This window comes from Grammomys surdaster, unplaced genomic scaffold (assembly GCF_004785775.1).
Source record: "Grammomys surdaster isolate TR1022 unplaced genomic scaffold, NIH_TR_1.0 126066, whole genome shotgun sequence".
NCBI classification, from domain to species: Eukaryota; Metazoa; Chordata; class Mammalia; order Rodentia; family Muridae; genus Grammomys; species Grammomys surdaster.
Genome location: NW_021620876.1, coordinates 4,710,799 through 4,723,901, shown reverse-complemented (window position 1 = coordinate 4,723,901; position 13,103 = coordinate 4,710,799).

The window sequence follows — 13,103 nt, the reverse complement described above, 5'->3', positions numbered from 1 at the left end:
CTCTCCTCTCCTCTCCTCTCCTCTCCTCTCCTCTCCTCTCCTCTCCTCTCCTCTCCTCTCCTCTCCTCTCCTCTCCTCTCAGTCCCACTTTTGCAGAACCCCTTTATTTCTACTCAGAGAAGAGGAAGCCCCTTTTGGTTACCACTCAACCCTGGGACATCCAGCAGGACTAAGCACATCCTCACCCACTAAGCTCAACCAGGCAGTCCAGTTATGTGATGGGGATCCAATGGCAGGCAACAGAGTCAGAGACAGCCCGTGCCCTACTTGTTAGGGAACCTACATGAAGTCTAGGCTGTGCATCTACAACAAATGTGCAAGGGGCCTAGGTCTAGCCCCAGCATGCTCTGAAGGAAGCCTCTCATGCTGAATGAAGGAAGCCTCTCAGGAGACAGTTATGCTAGATTCCCATCCACAAGCATAGCAGAGGATCATTAATAGTGCTAGGGATTGGCTCTTTCCTATAAGATGTGTCTCAAGTTGGGCCAGACATTGATTAGCCATTCTCTTAATCTTTGCTCCATCTTTAACCCTGCACATTTTATAGGTTAGACAATTTGGGGATAAAAGGTTTTGTGGTTGTGTTGATGTTACCTGCCCTTCACTGGAAATCCTGTCTGGCTACAGGAGGTGGCCACTTCAGACTCCATATCTCCTAATGCTGCTAGGAGTCTCAGGTAGTATCAACCCCATAGATTCCCAGGAGCCTCCCAGGTCCCAGGTCTCCAGCTAGAACCAGGTCTCTCTAAGGCTTTTAACACAAAGGGGTGTTGGATTTAGTCAAAGGCATTTTCAGCATTTAATGAAGTGATTATGTGTTTTTTATTTCAGTTTGTTTATATGGTGGATTACATTAGATTTTTGTATATTGAATCAAGTTGGGATGAAGCCATCTTGATCATAGTAGATGAGGTTTCTGATGTTGCATACTTAGATTTGGCTTGCGAGTATTTTACTGAGTATTCTTGCATTCAATGTTCATAAGTGAAACTGATCTGAAACTCACTTAGTTTGTTGAGTCTTTTTTGTTGAGGACTGTGGCCTCATAGGATGTGTTTGGCAATGTTCCTTCTATTTCAATTTTGTGGAATAGTTTGAGGAATATTGGTCAAGTTCTTCTTTGATAGTTTCATATAACCATCTGACCCTGGGCTTTTCTGGTTGGGAGACTTTTAATAACTGATTCTATTTCATTAGAGGTTATAGGAATATACAAATAGTTTACCTGAACTTGATTTAACTTTGATAAGTAGTATCTATTTAGAAAGTCTTCCACTTCATTTAGATTTTCAAGTTTTGTGGACTATAAGCTTTTGACATAAGATCTGATGGTGCTTGGAATTTCCTCAGTGTCTGTTATACCCACCTTTTCATTTCTTTTTGTTAATTTGGAAACTCTCTCTCTGCCCTTTAGTTAGATTGGCTAAGGGTTTGTCTTTCTTGTCGATTTTCTCAAACAGAATCAGCTCTTGGTTTTGATAATTTTTTCTATTATTCTCTTTGTTTCTAATTGATTGACTTCAGCCATAAGTCTGATTACTTCCCTCCATCTACACCTCTTGGGTGTGTTTGCTTCTTTTTTCCCCTAGAGCTTTCAGATAGATGTACTTTCAAATTGCAGGTATGAAACTCTCCAGTTTCTTGTTAAGGCACTAAGTGGACTTAGAAAGCATAAGAGGAAGGAACTTCTCTTAGTACTACTTACATTTTGTCCCATAAGTTTGAATATGTTGCCTCTTTATTTTCATTGATCATGGAATTCTAGTAAGTCTTTAAATTCTTTATTTCTTCTCTGGCCTAGTGATCATTGAGTAGAGATCAGTTTCCATGAGTTTGTAGGCTTTCTGTTCTGTTGTTTGTTGAATTCCAGCTTTAATCCATGGTGATCTGATAAGATAAAGGGAGTTATTTCAATTTTGTTGTATCTGTTGAGGCTTGCTTTGTGACCAACTGTATGGTCAATTTTGGATAAAGTTCCATGAGATGCTGAGAAGAAGGTATATTCTATTATGTTTGGGTAAAAATGCTTTGTAGATATCCGTTAGGTCCGTTTGACTCATAACCTTTGTTTAATTATTTCTCTGTTTAGTTTCTATCTGGATGATGAGAGTGGGGTGCTGAAGGCTCTTACTATTAACACATGGGGTTCAATGTATGATTTAAGATTTAGTTTCTTTTACAAATGTGGGTACCCTTGAATTTGGGACATAGCTGTTTGGAATTGAGATGTTCACTTGGTGGATTTTTCCTTTGACGAGTATGAAGTGTCCTTCCCCATCTCTCTTAATTACTTTTGATTAAAAGTCTATTTTTATTAGACACTAGAATGGCTACTCCAGCTTGTTTCTTTGGTTTGTTTGCTTGGAAAACTTTTTTTCAGCCCTTTACTGTGAGGAAATTTCTGTCCTTGTTTCTGAGGTGTTTTTCTTGTATGCAGCAGAATGGTGAATCCTGTTTTCACATCCATTCTGTTAGCCTATGCCTTTTTATTGAGGAATTGAGTCCATTGATGTTGAGAGATAATAATGACCAATGTTGTCAATTTCTGCTATTTTGGTGATTTTAGTGTGTATATGTGTATGTTTTTGTGTGTGTCCTTCCTTTTGTTTTTGCTGGAATGGAATTATTTATTCACTGTGTTTTGTTGGGTGAAATCAACTTCCTTGGGTTGGAGTTTTCATTCTAGAATTTTTGTATGGTTGGATTTTTGGATAGATATTGTTCAAATTTGGTTTTGTCTTGGAATATCTTGTTTTTTCCACCTATGGTGATTGAAAGCTGTGCTGGATATAGTAATATAGGTTGAAATCTATAGTCTCTTAAAGTACAAAATATCTAGGCTCTTTTAGCTTATAGAGTTCCTATTGAGAAGTTGGTGTAATTTTAATCTGTATGCCTTTATATGTTACTTGGCCTTTTCCTCTTTCAGCTTTTAATATTCTTTCTTGTTCTGTAGATTTAATATTTTGCTTATTATGTGGCAGGAGGACTTTTATATTTAGTCAAATCTAATTGGTGCTCTGTAAGTTTCTTGTATGTCTATAGGCATCTTTTTCTTTTGGTTGGAGAAATTTTCTTCTGTGATTTTGTTGAAAATGTTTTCTGGTCCTTGGAGGTGGAACTTTTCACCTTCTTCTATTCCTCTTACTCTTTGATTTGGTTCGGTATTTTCATACTGTCCCAGATTTCCTAAATATTTTGTGTCAGATTTTTTTTTAGATTTAACATTTTCTTTGATTGAGGAACAATTTCTTCTAACATATCTTCTATGCCAGAGATTCTGTCTTCCATCTCTTATAGTTTGGTGGCAATGCTTGTGTCTGTTGTTTCTATTCTCTTCTCTAGATTTTCCCTCTCCAGGATTCCCTCAGATTGTGTTTTCTTTATTGTTTGTGTTTCCATTTTTCAAATATTGAACAGTTTTGTTCATTTCATTCATCGGTTTAATTGTATTTTCTTGTATTTCTTTAAGGGGTCTATTCATTTATTCTTTAAAGGTCTCTATAATTTTTATAAGATTGGATTTAAGGTAATTTTCTTGTGTTTTAGTGGTTTTAGGACATTTATGGCTTGCTATAGTGGGATAGGTTTGCTTTGAAGTGTCCATGTTGCCCTGGCTCTTGTGTATTATGTTCTTACACTGGCCTTTTGCCATCTTGTTCTCCCTGGGTGTTCTTTGTGTAGCAGGTCTCTGGTAAGGAAGCCTAACCTGGATATTTATGATCCAGCAGGCTTTGGGTGTACAGCGTGGATACTCCTTGTGCAACAGGGCTGGTGAAGGAATATGGAGCAAGTAACTGAACAATGGAGCTCAAAGGGACAGCATGAAGCTCAGGGCAGTTGGGTCCATGGTCAAGAGATTTGGGGGAGGGATCTAACTTGGATGCTCCTGTTGCAGCTGTCCTGATGGAAGGTGGGCAGTGTTGTGGCCAGGCCACAGTATCAGTTTTCAATATTTTGTTCATCTATCTATTCTCTAGTGCAATTAGAGTATCCAAATTTTAATTACCAATAAAGCTAATTGCAATAAACAATCAAAGGAAAACAAAGTCTTAGGGCAGAGACTCTTCTTTGTATTAAACCTGAAAACATTTTGAAAGTTTCTAGTTATAAAATAGAGAATGCCAAAGACATTTTTAAACCACAAGAGAGAGATTCAGCCATTCTTTTATGATTTTATATTTTGGTGGATTTTTGTTTGTGTTTGTAGTGATCTTGGAGGAAGCAATTGGCATTTTAACTAAATGAAGATAAATGAAAGAATTAGCATGAAAAATGTTTGCTAGGAGATTAAGCCTTCTTTTTCTTTGTTCCATTTTGGGTACACTGACCTTTCAGAATTCTAGCCACACAATAATATTTAACTATAAGTAATTTATATATATTACATATACTATCAATATGTATTCTTAAATATAATCATGTATCATGTTATAATTGTCATTTTATAGGCAAAGACACGTATTTAAAGACACTAAATAACTTGTTCAAGGTCAAACTTGGCAAATGTCAGTCAAGACTTTAAATTACATCAGACTCATGAATTTGGCACATTCTGTTACCCATTCTGCCATGAAACATCACACTGAAAGCATAATTCATCACTCTAAAATTATTGCCCTGAGAGTCAATCATTAAGTTGATAGTTTCTTGCATAGGCTTCATCTTCCTTGAGTCATGACCCTTTTCTGAGTTTTGTCCTGGTTCTGAGAAGTTATTTTCTCTTAGCAAGTAGTAGGTGGTGATTGTGAAATCCTACGTGGCTTTTCAGCCATATCTTAGACACCAGGAACAAGATTAGTTAGTGCAGCAGTTCCAATAGCCTCCTTACCTTTGCTCAGTTTTCTTCTAATAGGATAAGTGTGTATTCCATTAATTTTTCATTGAAGCCTTTTTTCTTCTCCAAAATGTCCCACTTTAGATGATGAATGACATGATCTTATTCATATCGTTGCCATCTGCTCGAAAATCTAGAGCCCCGGCTAAGGAAATAGGAGACATTTCTTTCTACCTAGCAACATGATCTTCAACTCAGGCTTTTACTCCATTTTTCATTTCATTCTGAAAAGAATCATTAATCTCAGTTAATTACAATCTCCTGTCCTACTATTCTAACTGAGGATACGCTAATAAGTCAGACATGGACAATCATGGCAACCTTTCTCTCTGGGTAGTAGAAAAGTGATGTGGGAAAAGTCAAGCCACTACTAAACTTTAATCAAAATCTATTTTGCAACAGCAATAATTCCTACAAAATAAAATAGCCTTCCACTTGGAATGAGAGGAGTGAACACCAAAGTTTCGAGTGATTGATTGTCGGAAAGCAAGTGATTGCATATACCAAGAGTGAACAAACCTGCAACCCAATAGACATGCTCTCCTGACTTTGATCCATACTTTTAAATTCATTTCTTATCAACTATGTTGGTATCTTTGCATATATGCTAATAAAACCCTTTCTGTCTTATTTAATTTGAATTTAGTTTTATAACTTGCAGATAAAAATATTCTGACACTTCATACCACCCAAAGTTCACTCTTCAATGATTTGTGCAAAGATATGAAAAATGCAAATAATGTCCCATTTCCAAGAATGTCGAAGAGACATATATAGATAGATGAGTACTTACAGGCTGGGTGTCATTTGTCCAAAATGCTTCCTGCTTAAAATACTTTTTATTTCTGTTTTTCTCTTATTTTGGAATATATATATATATATATGTGTGTGTATGTATACATATGTGTGTAAGAGAGATCAGTCAAGTGTAAACATGAAATTAATTTGTATATGCATATATATACACATAAGTATATCCTCAATATAATTTTTATATGACTTTTAATAACTTTGTACATGAAACAAAGTTTCATGAGGCAATTTTTCTGCTTGTGGCATCATGCCAGTGTTTTGGAACACTTCATTTCAGATTTCAAAATTTTTAATTAGAGATGCTTAACCCTGCCCACTTCTTTATATATATATTTCATATATAATATTCACTTGCAGGAAAAACACTAAAAAATATTCATTTATATCACACAACATGTGCTAATTTTAAAGTTTTTGAAAAGTAAATTAGAGAAATTTAACAAATGCTTTTAAAATCTCAAAATCCCTTTTATCTACAGTGGTTTTAATGAGAGGGCTCATATATTTGAATGCTTAGTCACCAGAGAGTGGAATTGTTTAAGATTTGTTAGAAGGATTTAGGGAGTTTTGGTCATGGTGTCTCTTCACAGCGATAAAACAATAACTAAGGCAATATTGTTTATGTGGGTTTAGTATAAAGTGATTAGGGAAAAAGGAAAGAGCACATACGATTGAGAGATGAGAGAGAGAGAGAGAGAGAGAGAGAGAGAGAGAGAGAGAGAGAGAGAGAACCTGTGTCTTCTTAGCTTAAGAAACTCTAGAATTGAAGGAAGATCAGTTAAGAATCAACCTCAGCTGAGACCCAGACAATTCCAGGACTATCAGAAATAGGTGCACTGGAGACCAATTGAGCTCTGGTCCACTGTGTTCCAGTAAACTGCTACTTTGATGGGTCTCTGTTCCACTTTATAGGTTTTTTTAGAGGCCAAGATTTGGTTATGCATTTCTGTCCTGGGAAGGAAACCATGGCTAATCCATCAACTAGTGAGATGAGGAAGAGAGAAAGCAGCAAAGACAGATGCTACAATGTTAATTCATCTCTGTACATTAGCTTCAACTGTCCAATTCACACTCATTCCTCTCTCTGTCTCTGCCTGTCTCTCTCTTTCACTCTCTCTCTTTCTACCAGAGATTCCTCACTAACACTGATAAACACTCTGACAGACGTGGTAAACTTGCTCACTGCCCTCACAATGGGAAACTGAAGCTCCGCACAATTACTTCCTCAAGAATCAAAACCCTGCTTTGCAAGCTGCTGCTGTTCATTGAAGGTCAGTGCTTCTCAAGCTGCCTGTAGAAAGGGGGCAGTAACATTTGTTACTAATACGCCATAGGCAAAATCATTGGAGAAATGTAATAAAAGTGAATTATTAAAAATTAAATTCAAAAGAGCATCTTCTGCAAACATCAATTTATTACAACATACAGTAAGCACAAAATTTTCAACACTAATGTGATAGTGATATTGCAATAATCCATATCTGTGCACTGGTGCTAGCCTACAAACCATTACCCTATTTTAACTTGTACTGTTCCAGGTCATGCCTATTCCTGCTCCAACTCTGCGTTATACTATAGTCCAAGAGGTACCCTGTACCACCACCACATTCTGTGTAGCATTTCGAGATAAAGATGGTGTTTGTCCTAAGTTATAATATAAGAAGCAAGGAAATAGTCTTCATTTTTCTGTAACATATGTCTAAGCCAGGACCACTGATAATGTTTTCTCCTTGTCTTACTGACTGTGATTACTAACTTCTGCCACCCCTGAGCCATCTCTCCAGTAGAGTAACCTGAGCCTTGGTCCTTGAGCTCTATCAGTTAATGGTTTTGTCCACAAGAGGGTGAGGAAACTCCTATGAACTCCTATCACTGAGTACATTAGTAAGAAGAAATAATGTATTATCTCATCATAGTCCTCCCAGATTCACTTGCATCTCCCTTTATGAGGCAAGCTCAGCCACCACAAATAGGACTGGATTCCACTTTCTGGCTCCTTTCTCCAGTCCCAAAGAGCCCAAGTGACCCATTTTATCTTCTAGGTCAGAAGGATCATACTTATTCCGTGATGAAAGGAAGCATTTCTCCCATGTATACTACTGAGTACTGACACTAAAAGAAACAGTCAATATTTTTGCAAGGAAGTTAAAGGGTTGGAATTGTCAGGTGTATCATTGTCTCTTTACCCCATGTCTTCTAGCTATGGGAAAAAGCACTTTAAGACCAGAGTCAGATTCTCACTAAGATTCTGCAATTTACTGTGCTATCTGGTAGAAGATGTCCTGTGAGATTCCAGGACATAATATTAGAGGCCATTTGACCCAGTTAGAAGACTAGCACTTTTATCAATAAAGAAGATGAAACAATTCATTACTTTTGAACTTGCTTATCAACCTCTTTTTTTTTTTGACCAAGGAACCCCCTTCACAGCCAGCTTGAGTGGAATAATAAAATTGAGTACAAAGTGTTTAGAAAGTCTATGGTTGGCAGTTGTTTCATAAGCATCCGGAGAAAGAAGGAACGTGGAATACAGTTCCTTTTTCTTAATGGGAGCAGTTAAATATACTGACTATGGAGCTGGTTGTGATGCTGTGGTACTGTATCAGAGATGTGGGCAGGTCTAGAAGGTGGGCAGGTGGGTCATTCACATATGGCTATAGCATTGTCTGTTTGGATGATAGGAATGTGGTCTGTGGAGTGTACATGAAGTCTCTCTTCCTACTCCAGTAGCTGCATCTTCCATGTCCCACATCATTGTTCATCAGAAAGGCCCACTGCAAAAGAGACCATGTTTGATGGAGCATTAGCAGAGTCAGGACAGCTATACATCTTTTACAAGCTTGTTCAATGGGCTCCAGGGCTATCTTATACTCTTGATCCATTCTAAGTGACCCACACTTTCAGCTTTCTTTTTAGTAATCCAGTCAGTTTTGTTTCTTTGAGTGATGGGTCACAGAATGGATATTGAGTCCATCTTTATGCTTTTTTTATTAAGAGTTACAATGAGATGTGGTGTTTAATATCTCATCTATTTGGAAGTTTTCCTCCATCACCTATGGTCTTTTTGAGGTACTGCTACCAAGGGGTCAAGCAGTAGAGTGGCAGTGAAGACACTCTATTTAGTATTGATGACATTTGTTAAATGTCATTCCTTAAGCCATAGTTTATTTTATAATATTATTTATCATTAGTGTGTGTGTGTGTGTGTGTGTGTGTGTGTACATTAGGAGGGTCTGTTAGGTACTCTTTAATTGCTATGAAAAGATACCATAACCAAGGCAACCTAAAAGGGAAAACAACTTATGGCCCGTGTATAGGTTTAGGGGGTTTGTATATGGCCATCATGATAGGAAGCATAACATCAGGCAGGCAGGCATGGTGCCACAAACAGGAGGCAGAGGGAAACAGAGAGACAGAGGCAGAGAGACAAAGAGAGAGAACTAGCAGGGAATGGCTTGGGCTTTTGAAACATCAAAGCCTACCCTAGTGACACACCTCCTCCAACAAGGTCTCACCTCCTAATCCTTTCTAAAGAGTTCACCAAATGGGAACAAAACATTCAAATATATGAGCTCATTGTAGCCATTCTCATTTAATCCACCTCATTCTACTTCATGACTCTTATAGGTCCATGGCCATATCATAATGCAAAATGTTTTTAATCCAACTCCCAAAGTTCCCTAGTCTTTTACAGTCTCAACTCTGTTTCAAAACCCAAAATCTTTTCTGAGACCCAAGGCAATTTTTTAAACAGTAACCCTTTGTAAAAATCAAAAAGTAAATTACACATTTCCAATATACAATGGTATAGCATAAACATTACCATTCAAAAGGGAAGAAAAGGAGCACTGAGAGTAAATACTGGACCAAAGCAACAGTGAAACCCAGCAGGACAAACTCCAAATTCTGTATCTATAGAGATATGTATTCAACCCTGTCCATTTTTGTAGACTAACATACTTCTCTCTCTAGGACTGGATTCATATCATGTCTCTAGCTTTCCCTGAGAGGTATCTCATGGCCCTGGCATTTCAAACATCTGGTCTCCAATGCAATCTAGGTTTCACTTTCAAACCTTCATGCAATGGCCTCTTGAGACCTTCATAAAAGGACTCTCTTGCCATATGCCTGGCCTTGGTGGTTTTCCTTAGGTGCTGAGACAGATTCTACAACCTCTGCATTTCCTCTAATCCTTCCTAAGCAGTCCACTAACTTGGAACCAAACATTCAAATATATGAGCCTAAGGTGACATTCTCATTGAAACCACTACAAGGACTGTCAGAGGATAAAAATTCTCTCCTTTTACCATTTGATAGTTCCCAGGGATTGAACTCAAATTACTTCTTTGTAAACCAAGTACTTACTCTCTGAGCAATCTTGTTAGCCTCATGTCACAATTTTTCAAAGAATCTTTTCACAAAGCCATGAGAAATGGGTGAAGAATGACTACCAACATGGCAGTCTCAGTAGACATGAAACCAATAAACTCATTAAACCTATTTGTCCTTGGTGACTTGATGAATTGTTCTCAGGAAAATTCATCTTTGTCCTTTCTTACTTTGTTATGGTTCTAGATTCATCTCCACAGAATTTAAAATTCAAGTATCTTCCTGATTCAGAATCTGAATCAGTTAAGTTTCTAAAAATAATAGCCCCAGCAAAAGGTATCCGTCTTTCTCTAAAATCTGAGAGTGTGTGTTGCAATTCTGCTAATGGAATTTGCCAGAGGCACCTTTCAGCATTTGGATCTGCCTTAGTCACTGCATAAACTTGCTCTAATCAGGAGGTAACACATGGAATAACAATTTTAAGAGGAATCAACACCAGAATAAATAATTATATTGAGAAGATTTTATTTTGCCATGGCTCAAATTCCTATTGGGGACCCAGTTTCCCTGAAGTAACCTCATATCTGAAATCTGATAGAATTATTTATAACTTGGAAGTGATTTCCACACATGCCCAGTGTTGTAGCCAAGCAATTTCTTCTGAGTATGATATGACCATTAGCTATGAAACCCAATAAATGCATTTCTTTGCCATGTAACACATAGGTGATCAATGCCCTAAAAAGAAAAATAATGTTTTTCATATATCTCTAGGAAATCACATACTAGAAATTGGCAATCTATCAGCGATGTGACAACATCAAAGATATGTCTAGGTGTAACAGCTTCGTGGCTCATGCTGTGGGGCATACGACATGTAATTGACGTTGATTTGTTTGAGGGTCAAGTATCTACAGGCTAAATCCTAGTATAACCATCTTCTATGTGGAATGTGGTAGCACACCTTCGTGGTGAATGAGGCCTGCCATATGATTATGAGCATACCCTCAAATTTTCAGGGGGACTAGATAATGTATTTTAAGCCTTGAAAGTAGCACATATGAAATTAGGTTATAAGCAAGTTGGTGTGGAATTTATGTGGCCCTTGCTGTGTGTTATAAAACATAACAAATGGTGTTGATTTTTCTACCCAGAGGGAACTACCTTGAATAATAAAAACAGCATGTGGGAAGAATCTTGCTTATTACCCTCTGATATTTTTCAGGCAAAAAAGGGGGATGGGGTTAAAGAGAGAATGAGGCTCAGGTACTGGCTAGGGGCAGGGTATAAGGTTAAGAATACAACAAAAACTGTGTTGATTAAGCCTCTCCTGAGTGCCAAACACCTGTGACCATTGAAGAAAATCAGATAGCAGGACAATACAGAGAAAATAAGATAAACAAAATTGTCACAAGAGAGGCAACAGTTCATGTTCAACGTACCAGGGCAGACACTATAAATTAAAAATGAAATCACTGATGATGGCATGTGCTGTAACCATAGCACTCAGGATGATGAGACAGAACTGTTGGATTTGTGAGATAGAAAAACATTCTAGAGGAGCTGAGAGAAGAGTAAACAAAGGGGCTTGTCCTGGTCACTTGAAAGGAAAGTCATGTTATGCAGAAGTTACTAGGGGAAATGGTGACAGAGAGTCAGAACCTGTGGTTGTAAGCCTTTGGTAGGCGTGAAAGCTTGAACAATAATAACTCACTGCAGAGGTGAATGAAAAGAAGTCCAGGAGATCCACCAACTCCTCTCTTTCTGTGGCAGCGAGGCAGGACATAGAGGGGATCTGCGGAGTTAAGAGATCAGCTTCAGGAAGACCCTGACCATTTGTACAAACTCTCAAAACATCAGTTGCAGACCCTTCACAAAAGCCTCTCTGCTTGATAAATATATTACTTTATAAGGGGGCTCAAAACCTCAAAAAAAGTCAGTCATTTTGCATCTGAGAAGAAGACAAGTAACCCTTTACCTTACTATTGAAAAGTACATGTTCTTTCTGTTAGAATAGTATCTTGGAACTCTTCTCAATTCCCAACAATGTATGGGTAGAATCAATCTCTCTCTCTCTCTCTCTCTCTCTCTCTCTCTCTCTCTCTCTCTCTCTCTCTCACACACACACACACACACACCACAAACACAGACTTCATTCCTCACCTCCATAGGATAAAATCCTGCTGTCACAGACAGCAACGATTACAAAGGAAGTAGTTTTCATGGTGTGAAATAACCCCACTTGCTTCTTTAATGGAGTAGTCTGTCAACCTGCATAGACCATGTAGGGTGACTGATGGGCCCAGGATAAATTCCAATTCAATTTCCTTCCTTTGAGCTGTTGGCCATGTGAAGTTTACTACAGTGTATTCACCATTGAAACAGCTGTTGGATGGTAAGTTCCTTGGTGGAGAATCCCCAAGCTCTACTTGAACAAACAGAAAAGAAGCTAGGACTATACTGAAGCCTTATTTCCAGGGTTAAGTGTTTGCACTACCATAAGGTACTATGCAGGCTGCTCAATTGTGCACCCCAGCTATGAGCTGTGTGACTCTATGAGCGTGTGAGGTAATATATGTAATATGCCTATTGGGGTCATAGTGGCAACACAACTATAGGTGAACCAATTACTTTCTGATCAGATTTAGGGTTTACTCTTTAGAAGGGAGCTCATATTTGATACTACACTTGAGGGTAAAACCTGTAATTGTGAAAATCATAATTCCCTTTGAGAAGAGTATTGATATTGTTTTGTTAAATGAATACAACGTGTTTGTCAAACTGTCTTCTAAACATTTGTATTCATACCCAAAGATCACTTCTATTGTCCATAATAATGGAAGAAAACCGCTTTCGGCAGTGAGTGATACTTCAGAAACTTCATCTGCTCATACTAAGTGTTTGTTGTGGTCTATAAAGTATACGGTTACGTTGTTGCTGCTAAAATATCTGGTTATGTTGTTGTTGCTGGCTATATGGTTTCTGGGGCATAGTGACCCAATACATACATACATACATTCTCTCCCTCTCCCTCTCCCTCTCCCTCTCCCTCTCCCTCGCCTGCTCTCTCTCGCCGCCCCGCGCAGGAGGCCGGCGGCGGGGCGCGGGGCGCGCCGGCGGCGGG